At 41.3% G+C, this 17,916-nt stretch overlaps 1 protein-coding gene across 1 annotated transcript in view; it reads right to left on the bottom strand.

Moving 5' to 3' along the window:
• The window catches only part of sipa1l1 (signal-induced proliferation-associated 1 like 1), a 48,218-nt gene extending 33,246 nt beyond the window's left edge, over positions 1-14,972 (bottom strand). The window contains exon 1 of the mRNA XM_086019070.1: positions 14,755-14,972. The gene's annotated coding sequence lies outside the window, so the exon portion shown is untranslated. The remainder of the gene's footprint in view (positions 1-14,754) is intronic.
• Positions 14,973-17,916: the final 2,944 nt, after the last annotated feature.

Genomic DNA, 17,916 nt, shown 5'->3' with positions numbered 1-17,916 from the left:
AGATGAGGAAAGGGACTTGAAAGAAAAGAGGATAAATCAAGGTAATGGGGATGGAGCACGGGCGATTAAAAAAAAAAAAAAGAAAGAAGGGAAAGTAGCCGCATTTATGAATGATCTACGTGAACTAATTCAGCAATAATATCCAAACTTATTATACACAGCCTAGCAAGGATGAGATCGAGCAAGGTCTTGTTGGAAAATTAGGCGCGGAAAGAATAGCAGGTGAATTATTTATTTTGAGTTGGATTACCACATGAGAAGCGAGGCGCTGGTTTCCAAACTGGCACATTCTGCGTGGGAATGCGAGTTGGAACAGCGCTGCGGAGAGAAGAGGAGTGTGTAGGACTGGAAGTAGCGCACACTTTGCGGTACAGTGCGTGTGTGTACTCAAAATGATAAGAAGCAGATGACTGGGTGTGGAATAAATACGATGAACTCCAAGGAACCAAAGGGAAGTTCTACTGACTACTAAAGCTCATATATATACACATGTAAAGGCATACACGCACACGCATAAAAAAAAAAGCATACACACCCAGTGTGGGGTGAAAGTAAACGTTTATTTGAGGAGGCTGTTGCACCGATGTCATCAAATATGTAAATGAGGTTCCTTCCTGACTGCTCGACAGCCGAGGGAGCCGTCTCACATTCCAACGGGGAACGCATATCAGCCACTTCCTGCTTATGTTTCAGGAAGTGACAGGTTGCTCACAGAACGGCTGAGGCCTGTCACGCTCAATATTCAAGTGGGAGTCTTTGTCGAAGATGAATAATAAATCAATTGAAATACCGTCGCTCAATAAGCAAGAGCTGGTCCTCTGTGGATTTATTTTTTTATTTTCTTTTTTATTAAAAGAGTTTCACTTAGCCACACTGGCTGCTTTCTAAGTCATATTCCTGAAAGTCAAACCTAAGAGATATATGGTGATTTGAAGTCCCGGCAACATTTTAACTTGATCCAGCGACATACTCATACTGCCCGTTGCATGTTCAGAAAGCATTTGAGCGCCAGGGGTCGTTGACAAAACATTTTCGAAGTGAAAACAGATAAAAGTGCTGTCGTTTTGGAGGCCAAAAATGTAAATATTTGACTTTGTCTCAGAGTTATTTAAAACCAAAATTCTGAAGAAAACACTTAGAAAACACAGATTTACTAGGCCAATGGTGTCAGTGCACCCTTACTTTTGACCTCACACATTGAGACGATTCAATGGAAGTTTCAGTATAAACGTGCAGATGAATCAATATTACACCAAAGTATGTGTGCAACGAGATAAGACCAGAAAAGTTGTAGACCTAACTTTGAGCAATCGTGTTTAGTCAGAGGGGAAAACTGTGAAAATAACATACGGTACATGCAGAGTTACTAACACACTACACACTACAAAAGGGGGTAAAAAATGTTACTTGAACTTATTAAAACAGCCTCTCAAATAGAGATGCTCGACACCACTTTTTTTCCAGAGCGATACCAGTACAAGTATTCACCCCTGAGACTCACCGATACCAAGTACCGATACCACTAGTATTTATGACTCTGAACATTTCAATTAACACAATGACACATTATTGCGAACAAAAATCTTTCTATCTTTGCCGCACACATGATGATTCACCAATGTGTCAAATGGCCACAGTGTAGCACCAACTATTCATTGTCGGATTTTGTTTTGCTTTAAGTATCGGTGGCCGGTATCGGCATCCTGCACAAACACCCGATGCCTTGAAATACGACCGATACAGATTTTTGCTATCGGCACTACTCACCCAATCCTGCGCTAAACAGCATTTCTGTCTTCTTTCGCAAAAGCAGAAATGTTATCTTTGTGTTGAATTAATATAAAACATTTACAAACATCTGCTTTGACTTTGGAAAACAATGATCAACATTTTTGCCAATTTTCAGACATGAAACCGAATCATAATGAAATTTATGTTTGTGCATTTTCTGCTCGGCCATTTTGAAAACGTTTTTGAGTTTATGGATGAAATTAAATTATGGCTTTTTTTTTTTTTTTAATTAATGGACAAAAATCATCAACAGATTTATTCTGACAATAATCATTCATTGCGGCCCTAAATAAATTATAGCATATATAATGATTTTTTTTTATTATTATTATTATTATCCCAATAATAATAATATTGGGATTTCAGTTTTGGTACGTGTATCGTTACAGGGTTGATAAATATTCATGTTCAGTGTTCATTATCATAAGTTTGTGCAGTAACTCAAAACTAGGTTTGGGTTACTGGGAGAAATCAAATTTGTAATTAATTCTAAACAACTTTGCCAAACTTTCCTTTCACCTCATTGTCTTACCCGACGTACGACGATAAAATAAACGGTATTTGAAAAGCAACCCCGAGCTGACAGGTAGCCTGGCATTTTTGCCCAATTATAGCAGAAAAAGGACGAGCAGGCTAAGATGTGCCATTGAAAAGTCGAGTAGGATGTGCCATGATTGCAGCAGGACTGGAGAGGCGCACGCTCATTTGTGCCTACGGCGACGACTATTCGATTGATAACGAATGGGCCTGAATGAGGCGGCAGAGAGAGCGGCAGATACGGATAGGGGAGGGTGGCGGGGATAATGGGGGAGAGCGAGATTGATTCCTCACTCAATACGAGAGCGTGCGGGAGGAGGCGAGTGAGACAGCACGTGGGAACGAGCGACATAGACGCAAGAGGCGAGGAGTCGGTCCATCAAGTCAACTACGCTCCGTCCTTTTCAACCGTCGCTCTCTCGCTCTCTCCAGTCACTGAAGCGCAGGCAGCAGATGCAGCAAAGTAATAATGATAAAAGCCCCGCGAGCAGTCTGGCGGCACGCAAACACATCTTAGCCGGCACTATAAGTGACTTTTCAAGGACCTGCCTCACTTACTCGGGGTCATAACCATTTGACAGGGAGGCAGACACACCGCACCGTCACGTGACAAAATGGCCGCCAAAATTGACCTCCCTGAATCAGCTTAATCAATACTATGTCAACATTTGGGAGCAGATTTTTTAAACAGTACACACTGAGGTCGTCATTTCGAGAGCTCCGATTTTAAAGTGTCAATCGCTTTTCCCCAGCTTCCGACTGAATCACTTGGGGTCCTTCCCCCCCCCCCCCCCCCCCCCCCCCCAATTATTAACAGTACGATGTATGTCTTTCTTCCCCGTCCCTCCGCTATGCATCAGCCATGTCTCTCACACCTCTCTTCCATACTTGCACCAAAACAGTGCTGTCTGTCTCCATGTGTCGATGAGAGCGTGGGAGGAGAGGAGAGCAGCATTGCCGGCTGGAGGAGGAGGTGAGAGATAAGAGAATAGAAAGCGGAGAGGAGAATAAATACTTAGAGCATGAAGACGAGCATTTATCCGAACAGAACATGCTGTTTTCCCATCTCATGGACAAGGAACGCCCACTTTTTTTTAAGCACAATCACGCCACAATTGATCCGACCGAGTGTAAAACAATTCAATGAATCGGGGGAAAAGTCACATAAGCACAAAAGGAAAAAATGAAGAAGAAAGAAATGAGGCTCAAGTTAAAAACTAACATTTATCACTCATCATGACGCATTGACAGATGAAAACGTTGCAAGTTTAGACTTAAAAGGGAAAGCAACCCAAGCACATTTTTTTCAAGAATACGTTCCCAGCAGGCTCACTAGTTGAAACGCGGCATTCTGATTAATATTGCGTTTGTGGAGTAAGAGTTGAGCAGCAAAATCCACCCGTTTTTAGTCATCTCAGGGGGCGGCCATTTTGTCACTTCTGTGGACGGAAAATGACATCACAACTGCTCAGGTCTCAGGTGATGACCAATCACGGCTCAGCTTCAGAAACAGGTCAGCTGTGATTGGTCGTTACCTGAGCCCTGAGCAGTTGGGATGTCATTTTCAGTCGACAGAAGTGACAAAATGGCCGCCTACAGAGATGGCTTAAAACAGGTGGATTAACTCTTATTCCACAAACGCAATATTTATCAGAATGCCTTGTTTCAACTAGTGGGCTTGCATAGAACATATTCTTGAAAAAAATATGTTTGGGTTGATTTTTCTTGACAAGAATATGTACCATGCAGCCCCACTAGTTGAAACACGGCACTCTGATTAATATTACGTTTGTGGAATAAGAGTTGAGTAGTAAAAACCACCCATTTTGTCACTTAGTGGAATTTGCTGCTCCGACTGGTAAAGCGCATCAAACATATTATTGCAAAGAAAAATTTGGGGGGGTTGACTTCCCCCTTAAACTATGCCTTGACTGTTTCTGCGTGTTGGCATTAGGCCTAATGAGGCTTGCTAATGGGACATTCATGCCAGTAATGGGGAAAGCTCCAACCCTGTGCAAACTTGGAACACAGACACACAGCTGCTCTGAAAAAAGACACACACACACACACGTTTTGGACCACTGTCCAGAATGACCTGGTTAATGAAAAGACAAATCCAAGCTTGCACAGATTAAACGTCTTTTGTATTTTCCTCCTGCAGGTTTTGCTAATACTTCCTTTTGCCAAATAAAAAACAAACCATTGGTAAAAACAAACAGGCCTGAGTCTCAGAGATAAAAATTGCCATTAAAATCAACAATCCAACTAAAGCATAGCAACTAGTCTATTGATAGTTGCTGACAAACATGAGTGTCAACACCCTCACGGTAAAAGTAGGCTGGCAACTGATCATCCCGAGAGATACTCTCCCACCCGCCCAAAATAATCAATCAGTCGATCATTTTGTCCTGGTTAAAAAAAGCAACAGGCATGTTTGAAGAATCCTGATTAAGCTAGCTTCACTTTTCACCCACAAGAGTCGGCATCAAAGCAAGGAAATCGTAAGACTTTAACAAGGGCTGGCAGATGACACAAACTGGATTTGGAGGTTTGGAGAGCAGACAAAAAGCATGGGAAGGCAGACAAGAGCTGGAAGGTCATAATTTCGTCTGGCCAAAGAATGTATACTCTAAAATCGAAGAAAATTGCTTCAATATTATTTCTGCAAAAGTTAAAGGGAAAGTCAACCCAAAAATGTTCTTTACAATAATATGTTCAATGAAGTCTCACTAGTCTAAACTTGTTATTCTGATTGATATTGTGCTTGTGGAATACAAATGCAAAATCCACCAATTTTTAGCCATCTCAGTCAGAATTGATTCATAGTAAACATACCCTAAGTCCACTTTAAAAAAAAAAAAAAAAAAGCTTTGATTAAAAACAAAAAACGATGTGCTCCTTGGCTTGGCTTCTCGTCGACATCTTGACAATACAAATCATGCCTGGGCAGAATGGATTCTGAATCAAGCTCAAGCTCGAGTTGCAGGTCATAAAACAGATAGTGTCCAGATGTTTGGCAGGACACAAAATACAAGGGAACTTTTTCCCTCCATTGTCAGCTACTGAAAAGCGTTCCGAAAAATCCGGTCCGAACCTTGCTGCCATGGAAGTCTTATTTTTTCTCAACAGTTTTGTTCCACTAGTCTCAAAGGAGGCTGTCAAGGTGACCACTGCGCATGTTTAATAAAAGGGGAAAACTTTGAATGGAAATAACCTTCCAGACAGTGATAAACGTTTCCTTCAGAAGTCCAAGCATGTTTACAGCCAAAGGGCAAAGAAGGAATTGGTAGTTTTTAAGACCAAGGATATATAAGCCGGGCGCAAAATATTCAAACTAAGTAAGCATGCAAGCGGTGTTATGCAATCGCTACCTCCTTAGCTTTTTGACAATACATTGCAGGGCATTAAATGTAACTTAAGTTTCTAATCGGTCATTATGAACAAAGACGGTATTTTAATGGGTGAATCGGCGAATTTAGAGAAACTCTTAGTCCACATAATCTGCAGAATCCATTTAAAAGTGGTTTGAAAGCCTCTGTGAGCCTGCATAAGCAGTTCTGTCTTTGGCCACCCATCCTCTCTTTTGGGTTTGTTCTAAAACTAGCTTGATTGTCTTAACAGAGGGGCTCATTTTCTACAAAGTCTTAGCCACATTTTTTTTTTCCCCATTTTTTGCACACCTATGAGATGAAATGTGAGAAAGTCTGTGTTAGCGGGGGGTCACCTGTGCAAAGTGAGGAATTGGGGATTTGTACAGGGAAGATAAGATGAATCTAAATTTCTGATCTTTTTGTTATAAATCACGCAAAGAGCTGAGCATCTCAAGAGAGAGGGAGAGGAAAGTGAGACAAAGAGAGAAGGCGACGGAGGAGCTAGACTTCAAAAGTTAAAAAGTTAAGAAGAGTTTGTTCACATCGGCAGGCAGCCAGATAAAAAAAAAATGGGGGAGTAATTTAACACTAATCTTTTAAATTGATCCCAATCGACTGTGTCAACCCTTCTGATGAATCGAATTTATGATTCCAGTCGGACTGTTCTATCAACTGACTTTTTATCTGTTTGCATCATGTTATCTCAAAGTAAGGCGATTTTTTTTTTTTTTCGCATTTGCGAAGGAACGGAACCTTGATGCTGGTCAAAGCTCGACGTTCGATACCCTATTGAGTGTGACGACTTCTCTGCAGTCTTGTGAAGTACCGAACATGCCTCTGCAGTTATCTCGCTCTCGTTAATGTGAGTAGGAATGTGTGACGCCTTTTGGGACCAGTGTGGCAAAAGCTTGATAATGACGGCGATAAATCTGTGCGAGAGCATCTCTGTCTCAAAAGGGAATGAAACTCCTTCTGCACATAACACCCCACATATTAAAGGTGTCATCTTTTATTTTACGCACTATTTTACTCAAGGCAACAAGTGGATTTATAGTCACAGTCAACCCTTTTCATCATATACTGTACTGTGAATGTCAGAAAGTGTTTCTCAGAGTATTTTGGATATCGTATTAGGGCCGATGGCAATTCTGCTGCAAGGATGTTGGGGGGGGGGGATAGGCTAGCAGACAGCTAGGGGATACTTTGACAGATGTGAGGCTTTGCATATCTCAAAGGGGAACAGAGAAAGGCCTTTTAATAAAAGGTCCACAGCGAAGCTTTCAGAGCGGTGGCCTTAGACCTGCAGCTCAATGAATGAAAGGGTCAAGCCATTGCTTGACTATGGGCATGCTGGGATTTTCCTCGCAAAACAAAACACTAGTCTAGGACTGGATGGACATGCCCAAATAATCATGATTAATCTTTTTTTTCCCCCCATAATCGAGCAGCCCTATGCATCACCTTACATAATTCTCTGCTACAGGCTAAAGTAGGACAAAAAACATATAATATAATATAATATATTTAGAATCCTTCATTAGCCTGCATATAGTTGCATTAGTAATAAAAAGTACAATCCTCCAAAGATTTGAGAAATAAGTTTATACCCTACTAGTATGATTACAAAATAAATAACTGATGTAGTTGATCTTCTTTCGTCACTTTATCTTAGCTATCTACATTTCGCTGGTGGGTAGTTTCAATGTAGTCAAGTTTCAATAGATGCAGGACAACTTGCATCCGAGCCCAACATATCGCCCAATATCGCTCATTGACCTAATCCCGAACGCTAAATTTAGTCCGACAAGCGCAGGTGAAGACGTTTGTTTGCTTAGCATACATGGTTTCACCCATGGGCTAAATAACACAGCACAGCTGGACGCATCAAATATTACATAACACAGCTTCACCTCCGCAGGCACTGTTCGCACCACCCCTCCTACTACTCCGCTTCCCACGCGTGCGCCATCGGCTATTTGCAGGCAGAGGCGCGTTGCTAGATGACAGCACTCCACTCCCGACACCACCCGAACGCTATCTGAGGAGGATTCAACTTTGAAACTTTGACGATGAGGCCAGTGTCATTGAACGGTTTACACCTTCCAACAAGGAAACACACTCACTGAGTAGAAGAATGAGGCAAGGCGCACTCTACTTTGAGTATTGTTTTTAAGTACTGCCAAGGTGTCCATCATTGGCTCAAAATAGTGTATTCTGTGAAATGTGTGATTTTGTCCAACGGTTACATCCACTCATCCCTACAGCGATGCTGGTTTTACATCTTGGACATAAATTGTGTTACCAAGCAATACTTGCCCAAAGTAGGACTGCACTTGTTGCCTGGCAACATTCCTTCATTGAATCTAAAAATCGACGGAGCTTTGAGCACTAACCCTTTAGATGCCTCCCGTTTGGATCAAATGTTACTTTAAAAACGTCATGTTCTCGAATAACTTACTCTAAATGCTTTCACTTGACAATTTTATGCTTGCAGATGTCTGTCAAGCAAGTTTGAGTTGGTTCAATTCCCAGTTTTCGCTTAGCCCACCAAATAAAAGCTTTAAAGTGGAAATCAACCCAAATTGTTCTTTTTTTTTTCAAGAATATGTTCTATGCTAAACCACTAGTTGAAAGAAGGCTTTCTGATAAATATTGCGTTTTTGGAATAAGAGTTAATCCACTTGTTTTTAGCCATCTCTGGGGGCAGCCATTTTGTCACTTGTGACGACTGAAAATGACATCACAACTGCTCAGGGCTCAGATAACGACCAATCATGGCTCAGCTTTAAAGCATTCTTTAGAATGTAACTACGGTAACTTCCCATGAATACTACACCACTTTTTTTTTCTTTTTTTTTTTGGCAAATAAGTGCTGTACAACTGGGCTTCAAAAGTTGCATCTTGAATAAACGGCACGCATTCTTGTTGATGCCCAGCAGTCGCGTGGACTTGCTTTTCTTCCTCTCGACTTTTCCGCTCCACCGCACCAACACGAAACATGACATTGTGTAATAGAAAATTCAGCTATCGCTGTCCCGTTTGGAAATAACTTTGGCTTTGAGTCCTTTAAAAATGTAGACAATTGTAAGATGATCTTTTTCACACAATTACCAACCATCTGAAAATGACGAGATCAGCTCCAATTTCCGATCACATGGTTGGACTGGAAGAACTCCATTTTTTTTTCTGAAAAACTCACGCAAAGGTGCCTTAAACACCTTGACACTCTCACATAAAAAAAACTTATTTCCAACGTCATCAGTGAGTTTGGTAAAAACTAGTTAATGATACAAGCTAGTGCTAGGAACATAGCTTCTCTTGTTGAGTTTTCTGGCATGTATATTTCTTAATTATTAACCAGATCAGCCCTGGGTAAATATTTCAGTAACCTCTGTTTAATAGAGGTTAAATAAATACACACCTGAGAGATTGCAGCACACAGACATACAGTACACGGTGCTAATATGAGGGTTGGTGGAAGCACTGATTTTATTGTTATTCCTGACAACGTTAGGTGACGCTTTAACCTATGATGTCACCCCAATTGTGTTTGCACGGCATTGGCATACATTATGCATGTCGTGGCAGTCCCACGGCTCAACTAAAAGCACAATTCAATCAATTTGACTGATGTGCCTTTTGTTAGACTCCGGGCTTTTACGGCAATCTGAGATCCATTAAAATCTAAGATGAGAACGTCGGCCTCGCAGGGCCATCACCTGTACGCCCCCCCCCCTCCAAATCCCCCCGCCCCCATTCCACTCAGATGAGCAAAGAGAACATCAAGTTTGCAGTGAGGACGACATATCGTGGCACGCCACTTTTCCTGTTTTGGTTTCTGCTTCCACCACCTGCAAGGCAGATGTTGAAGGCACTGGCATTTGTGACCTCAATTTCGTCTCGTATGGGCCCTCATTCTTTGCTTGCATTTGAATGTTAAGAATACGCTGGAATCATTTTAAATATCCCCAAATTTGACATTTGCCACATTGCATGTGAAATAACATTCAGCAGTGGAACCTCAAAGGTTGAATGAAATCCTTTGTAGGATAGTAATCTACTTTGGATTTGGAATTGGAATAATAATGTCAATTTCAATTTGTTCCTTTAGATGGGATTGATTCTAAAGGTCATGTCAGTACTCTGCGCCTCGAGGTTGTCTTTTTGTCCATTGTATCGCGGATGTTTCGCACACATCAAATTGTTTGAACTTTTGTCACATGAGGTCATAAATTTCCAACATCACCCGCATGAGCATTAGCAACTCTGAAGCTTTGTGTAGTTTATCGAGGCATATTTTGCTGAAATTCTAAATTCAAAGGCATTCAAATTCAGAGGCTCCACGGTAATTACTTGTCTTTGTTGGAAAAAAAAAAAAAAAAAATGAGCGTAACCTTCAACAAGACCTCGGAGAGGTGTACAGAAAAGTTTTACACATTTTTTGACATTTCACAGTTCTAATTACAGAAAAAAAACAACATAAAAATAACCTCTTATGACAAGTGGCAGAGAACAATGCAATCCTAATCATGTCTGGCACAGTGTCAGACGGCACAACCGACTTCAAGACAGGAAGGCTACAGATGGTTCAAGCAAAATCTGTTGCGGTAGCGTTCCGTAAATTAAGACACATTTGTGTGTTTACCATCGCTGGCTTGGACCTCCCTGGGACCTACAAACCGAAGCAAGATGTCTTTTATTACGAGGCCATTTCCCCTTCAGTGAGTGTGAACGGTCCATTTTATTTTTATTAGAGGCACAAAGGTGCCGTTAATGAGTGCCTCGACCGTGAGCCAATTACAGAAGCTTTATTTAAAGCTCCCTTAAATTAACATCCATGCCGTTTTGTCGTCTGATCCGTAACACATACCAGACACTTCATTAGGTACACCCGCGCAACGCAAATGAAAGGCATTAGAAGTTGTGTTAGATTTTCTGTCTCCAATCGAGTATTGTTTACATCTCGTAAAGACACGATTACATGAAAATAACTTGTCTTTGTGATTTTTTTTTTTTTTTTGGGAAACAGATGGCAAAGCAGTTGGTGGGAATTTCAGCAACACTTCCATAAACGTTGGATGGTGAAAGTTACACTTTTACCGACTTACTAGACAAGTGCTGAGACGCTACTTGGAGTCAACAAATTTACAGTTGAGCGTTAGACACTAATCTGGTGTTATTTGTTCAACGTTATACAATTGCAGAGGATTGGAGAATTGTTCTCAGAAAGCGCGACTCAGCTGTTCAGCTCAGGATTCCCCATCTGTGCATCGTTTTTCGGCTGGTTATTGTATCACCTCTTTTTTCGTTTGTCTTATCCGTCACGTCAAAAACCTAAGCCGGTTCAATAATCTACTGTTTTGAAATTCTCAAATCCATTTGCGTTTTCTTTTAATAAGATACAGATGACAAAGAGGTGCTTTGGATACAACCTTTTTTTTTTCTTACTTAAAAGAGGTCACAGCAAAGCCAAGTTGAAATAAAAAGATTGTGAAACTTGTAGTTTTAAACACCTTGAAGTGGAAGTCAACCCAAACATATTTTTTTTTCAAGAGGCTGGCTGACAATTCGATCAATTCTCTTGACAACTTTATTGAAAAGATAACAAAAAACACACCAGTCTACCGAGATGTACTGACCGCTCACTTGATATGATGTCAAACTTCACAATTGTTTAGTACTATTAAAGGGCAAGTCCAAGCATATTTTTTCAAGAATATCCAAGCATATTTTTTCAAGAATATGTTCTATGCAAGCCAACTAGTTGAAACAAGACATTCTGATAAATATTGCATTTGTGGAATAAGGATTAATCCACTCGGTTTTAGCCATCTCTGGGGGCGGCCATTTTGTCACTTCTGTCTACTGAAAATGACATCAAAACTGCTCAGGCCTCAGATAATGACCAATCACGGCTGACCTGTTTTCTGAAGCTAAGCCGTGATTGATCGTTACCTGAGCTCTGAGCAGTTGTGATGTCATGTTCAGTCGAAAGAAGTGACAAAATGGCCGCCCCCTGAGCTGGCTGAAAAGGGGTGGATTTTGCTACTTAGCTCATATTATACAAAAGTAATATTAATCAGATTTTGTGATACTACTTTTGAAAAACAGACCCGTCTGCTTTGCTTAGAGAAGAACAATCAACATGGACAAGAACAAGAGCAAGAACATGGACCGAAAGAGACCAAGTTGATGGAAGGCAGTGCCCAAAAAAAATTGTGTTTGCGATGATCACTTGTAGCCGTGTGAATGACTGAGCAGAAATGTTTTGGGTTTTTTTCAAATACATTTCTACTTTAGTTCACATTCCCATCAACTTGATGAGGATGTGAACAAAGCATTTTTCATGTGGATCTTCTGTGACTGGCAGTTGTGCATTTATTTAAGTTCCATCTGTGTGTGGTGTTCGACAATAGGGAGGGACAACTGACTGATGAAGAATGCAGATATGTATCACGCTAGCTAGCAATGAGCAAAGACTAGCTGCTCGCCATATGCTTGTCACTTGCGTACAAAAGGTAGACCCAAAATGCACTATAAACTTTACAGGCAAACTTAATTTGATGTTCTCAAAACTTTTAATGCAAATGTCCAATTACTTACTACGCTTTGCACAACTTGCTTGTTTTAGGCGTGGTCTTGGACTCATGCGGTCAAAATGTGAACAGGACTGAAATGAACTGTGGACGAACTTTGAGGTGCCGCTGTAAAAGAAACTGTTACTTTAGTCCCAGAAACTAGAATGAATCATTAGCTTTAGTACTGGGGTGTCCAAAGGTTTTTCTTCCAAAGACCACATACAGAAAAACTGAAGGATGCAAACTTTACCCATGATTGTTGGTAGTAAAAAAAAAATCTCAAAGGTATTAAAAATAAATCATGCTGTCCTTGATCATAGAAAATATTGAATCTTTTCAATATTTATTTATATTATTTTTCCCAGCATGGTGGTAAGTCATTAGCAGCATATTATTTGTTAACCTTGGTATTTCTCATGTGAGCAAAACATTCCTTAAACGGGTGGCATTCACAGTTAAACAAGGTAATGGGGCGTTGTTTTAAACACTGACAAAAAAAATGAACTTATAACTAACAGTGAGGGAATGCGAGTGTTCGTGGAGAAAGGGTGATCCAAGAAGACAGGAATGATGACAAAGTCATTTTCCTGGCATGCCTTCTCAACAGGAAGGAAGCAAGATGAGGAAAGCCGCTGGTGTGACGGCTGAAGGGAATTGTGGGTGGTGGAGTCAGGCAAGAAGAAGTAATGGCGGTCGTGCAGCAGAAAGAATACGAAGAGATAGTTGCAAGGGAAAGCATGTTGTAAAGCCGTAATCAACAAAAATATACAGTATGTACCTACTTAGTGGATAAAGTGAACATTTTCAAAATAAGACTTGTGTAATGTAATGATTTGCATCATTTCTGAGTCATATTCTGTCATCATAAACGACAGGAAACTTCAGCTTTAGTAAGCCTTTAAAGGATTAGCTCAAGTGTATTTTTTTCAAGACTTTGACATTTTAATTTCTTTAAGATCTTTAGTTATTGTGAAATGTTCATGTGCACTACGTCGGAGGTGAGCAGACAGTCCGTCACTAATTTCCGTCAATGTTTCAACCCAAACCACGTGGTCACAGTGCATCCCTCGTTGGCGACAGCCAATCGGCGTCGAAAACATAATTTGCACGTCACACGCCATCGCCGCACAAGCACGCACGCAGCCAAATAAAAAGAAAAAAACATATAAAATATAAACAAAAAAAACACACACGCGCGCACAGCGTGGTGATCGTGAGATAAATATGGGACACGTCAACGCGGCACCGAAAAGTATATAACGCACTGACGAATGCCCAGCTCTGCGATATCCATATTTGTAATATTAGTAGCGTCCGTGCTTGTGTTGTTGAGTTCATTTGTTACGTGGCGAGTACTGCAACATTAAGTTTCCCTTGTGGATTAATAAATTATTTATCTGGCCAGCTTTATCTACGAGTAAGGAAAAACTGCACTAGTTGACAACTTTGCGCTACTACTGGTAGTGACAAAAAATCTTCTAGATCTAGATCTATTAGTTAACATCGATCACGTCACTAGTAGTACTAGTAGCGTGCACGTCAACTAATGCTGTTTTAAGTAAGTTTCAAGTCAGCCAGTCGTTCGACTAGCGCGCTGGATTGTCCTCCTAGAGAGGTCGGATCATACTAGTACAAAGATGTCAAATACATCTTTAAAGCAGCTTTCAATGCACGAATGCATGTATTAAAATATACCCCCAAAAAATCACATTGACCTCCATCAAATTAATGTCGGGTTATGTCACCATTCCAATCTAAAAATCGCCTCCACAGTCGACCATTTTGATTGATGAGGCTTTGACTAAGCATCGGAGTGCTTCAACCAGACCAGCCACAAACAATCCACGGCGTTGCTCAGCACTTTTATCGCAAAAGTCACTCAAATACAAATACTCGCTCAAATGATCATACCCGCAATGCCAAGAATATGACATTACACATAACACGAGATTAAACGACACAAGACTCTCTTTGAAACAAAATAAGACTCTTTGAAATAATGAAATCATCTCCCAATGGCAGATGCATCGTCCCCGGGGAAAGGACGGACATAGACACAGGAAAGCAGAGGAGTGGCTGCAGCAAGCCATCCCAATTGACGTTGCAGACAGAACAATTGGCTCAATCTTCCAAATGTTTCCTGTTTCTGCACAGAGTAACGGTGGAGCATAGTTTCGGCGTTGGACGTTTTGCTGACGCGTCGTCACATTAAACGAAAATAAATGCAACGCGCTTGTTTATTTCCGGCAATGGTTAGTGATGAAACGCATCCGATCGAAGGTTTAAATCGCACGGTAGAATCACAGAGTAGTGTTCTTGACTGCCAGCTCAACTTTTTTCCGCTCAGATTAGTCTCGAGGAAGCGCAAACAAATTGAAACGCACAAGCAAACCTCAACGAAGAGGAACGCTCAAGACAAAAAATACGAGCACAAAAACGTCTTCATGTTTATAAGATGCGTGTCGGCGTGAACTCACCTTTTCATTCACAACACCCTCTCATTGCCACCTTTTCCCTTCGTTTGTGCCGTAGTAAAGGAACAAATTCACAGGCTCGCCCAGATGGTCGCTGATGTTCATTGAGGAAAAAAACGGGTGCTGCACATAAGGATTTCGAGTAAAAAAAAAAAAAAACGCCCACTCCTTATTATTATATATTTTTAAGTAAATGTAGGACCTGCTGGTCGTGCACTGCGCCTGCCGCCTCTGGTTTGTTCAAATCAGAAGTTCATCCAAAGTTGCAGCGATTCGCTCCGCCTCTCGCCACCGATGAGGTCACCAGCCTCTCCGGCCACACGTGGACTCTCGCGAGAACAAGCAGAGCATTTGGCGGGGTGCCGTGTAGTCTCGCGATATCGGACAAAATGAATGGTAGTGAGGAGATTTCTGCTCCGTAGACAGGCAGCATGTTGCCGTGGCAACATAATCTCCTGAAACAATTGGAGCCTCTGAGGACAGGTTTAGTTCAATAAACTTTTAACACTGTCACTGAGTTGGATGCTGCTTTCTGATGCATTTACATAGTTTTTAGGCCATTTTTATTCACAAGTGGGACAGTGAAAAGGAGCACAGGTAGAGTCCGTTTATTTTCTCGTCATTCCACGACGTGTTTATTTTTTTTATACGTGTGGAGGATGAAGAATGGTTTCTTAAAAAAAAAGAGAGAGAGAGAGAGAAAATGAGTAGATTTTGAAGTTTGGTAACTGTAGAGTATATAAAATAAATTTGATTAACACACAGTATCTCATCTCATGTCATCCTAAATTAAACGAGATTTATTACCCAAGGATTAGGAATTTCAGAAAACTTCACGCACACAATTTCTTGTCTTGCTGAAATCAGGCCATTTGAGAGGGTGGCTTCGTGCAAGTGACCCAGCTCTTATTCCATCCCTCACACAGCTGGGCCAATGGTTAGTGCAGATTTTGTTACCATGACGACTAGCGCTCGGAGTGGTGTGAGTGATGGGGCTTTCACACTGCACTTGTTTTGTATGGTGCAAGGAGAATGGCAGCCTGGCTGAAGCTTGCCTATTTGTCGCCGGTTGCTAAGCAACCAAACAGGAAGTGGCTTGTGCCGTTTTCCCCTTGTTTGGATGTGAAGTAGGCTACAGTACAGCAATATGGATTTGTACCTTTATAACAAAAAGCTGTGGCTTTACTCTTACATTTATCAGATGCTAACGCTGTTCGCCAATGCTAAACTTGGAATTTAAGATGGTTATTCGAAGCTAACACTGTTAGCTGATGCTAATCTAGACGAATACTGCATCTTTATTTACCTTTTGACTTTGACATGATAGTGCACAGGTGTAGTTTGGAGATAGGACTCAATTTGTCACTTGAAAGTGGCACTGGATCTTCAGCCAATCTAGCTGATTATGTCCCTGGCAGAGAAACCTCATTGGGGGTGGGTGCAGTTGGTATGCAATATACCTCATTGTTTCGAAACAGTGGCGATTTTATTGTTTAATCAAACAAAAAACACATCTGTGACTAAGGACACTGAACCGGCACTTAAAATTGAAATGCAGGAATTCAATATGACATTTTTTACTCTGGTTCAGCTGCCTTTGCCATTTACTTAAATGTATGTGCTTCCACCTTATGCATTCACCATTCTTAAATCCCATATCGACATTTAACAATCTAATAAATACAAAGGAAAGAAGATTACCATTATTAAAAACCTCATCAGTTCCTGCAACTCTGTGGGTCTTATTGCTACCCACCCTTTTCTGTCATGGGGCGTTTATTGGTGTGGGTGGTTTGAATTGTTCTCTGGTGAAAAATTGCTCCCCCTCTGGGATTTGCTCAAGTAGCCTAATGGGTTAGCGATAAAATGGGATTCAATATGGGTTTAAGCAAGAGAACACAGACAGGGAACCTATCAGTCTATAGACCACTTCGCTGAAAAATGCTGTTTCTTTAATTACTGTTTTGTTGTGAAGAACTCAAATAATATTCCACCTCATATAATGCTAACTGTGTAAGCACAAAATAAAGCAACCAAACCACCTTAAGAGGCTCATGCTGCATGCTAATGGTCTGCATTTCACTGATACTACAGGAGGCCAAAAGAGCTTTCCACCTGGGCCTAGTGGTGAGCACGTCTGCTACACACTTCTGTGGTTCTGGGTTCGAATCTTGCGTATTGGCTCCTAGCTGGTGTGGCTTTACCCCACACGTTACAAGTTAGCCTATAGCTGTACGCGTGGCTTGAAAAATTAAAAGCCTGAGCAAAAGTGTCATTTCAAAGCTCAGCGGTTGACCTCATTGATTGAATTTCCCCCCCCGTGTGGCTCCAATAAATGATTATCTCATCTTTACTTTGGCATCACAACTTTAAACTTGAGGTTTTTCAAATGCGATGGCGTCGCCTTGGTTCGGGAGACATGTTTATTAAGCTGTCACAGACTCGGGGCGACCACCTCTAGATTACATGACCGCAGTAACCCAGAGAGGCAAAGCGCTGGAATTCCTGTCTGTGTTGCCCCTCGAAGTGGGAGGGAACCCAAAGAATAGAGCCCATTCACGGCGCTCCGCTCAAGCGGCACTCCAACACTAATGGAGATTGACATGAAGAAAGGCGACAAGTTGTTTTCACATGCGCTGAGTCTTCTCACCGCTTTGCTGAGAGTGATGCCGACGGTGTGTGTGCAATGGAAATAGAATTTGTGCACTTGTTTTTGTGGAGAGGGGAGACAAGTGTGTCTCATTAGGAGTGTGTGTAATTACAATCGTGTTGCATTGTTATCGCGAGGACAGCCGCTCAGTCGGCTGATCGGCAGACAATGTACAAGCACAATAAAAGTAATTGTGCTATTGTTTTTTTGTTTTTGTTTTTTTTAAACTAAATGAAGAAAAATAATGATTCAGCTTCATGACAAAGTCTGTTCTTCATTCCAAAAAAAGCTGCACATTTATACAGAGCAGAAATCAAGGCTGGGGCTCAAATCTAACTCAAAGTGAAAGAAAGGTGTGTATATAGCGCTCGTCTTCATACGGGTCGCAGGTGTGCTAACTGGGTGAAATTTGAGCCCATAACCGCTCAACTGTGAGGCGGACGTGCTAACCAACAATATTAGCTAGCACAAGCTGCTGTGAGCAAATGTCAACCAAATGAAAGAAAGCGGGCAGA

The sequence above is a fragment of the Filicampus tigris genome, chromosome 20, assembly GCF_054856515.1.
Source record: "Filicampus tigris isolate MCC_2025a chromosome 20, RoL_Ftig_1.0, whole genome shotgun sequence".
In the NCBI taxonomy this organism is placed as follows: domain Eukaryota; kingdom Metazoa; phylum Chordata; class Actinopteri; order Syngnathiformes; family Syngnathidae; genus Filicampus; species Filicampus tigris.
The sequence above is the reverse complement of the archived record's forward strand: the minus strand, read 5'-3'. Positions and strand labels throughout refer to the sequence as shown.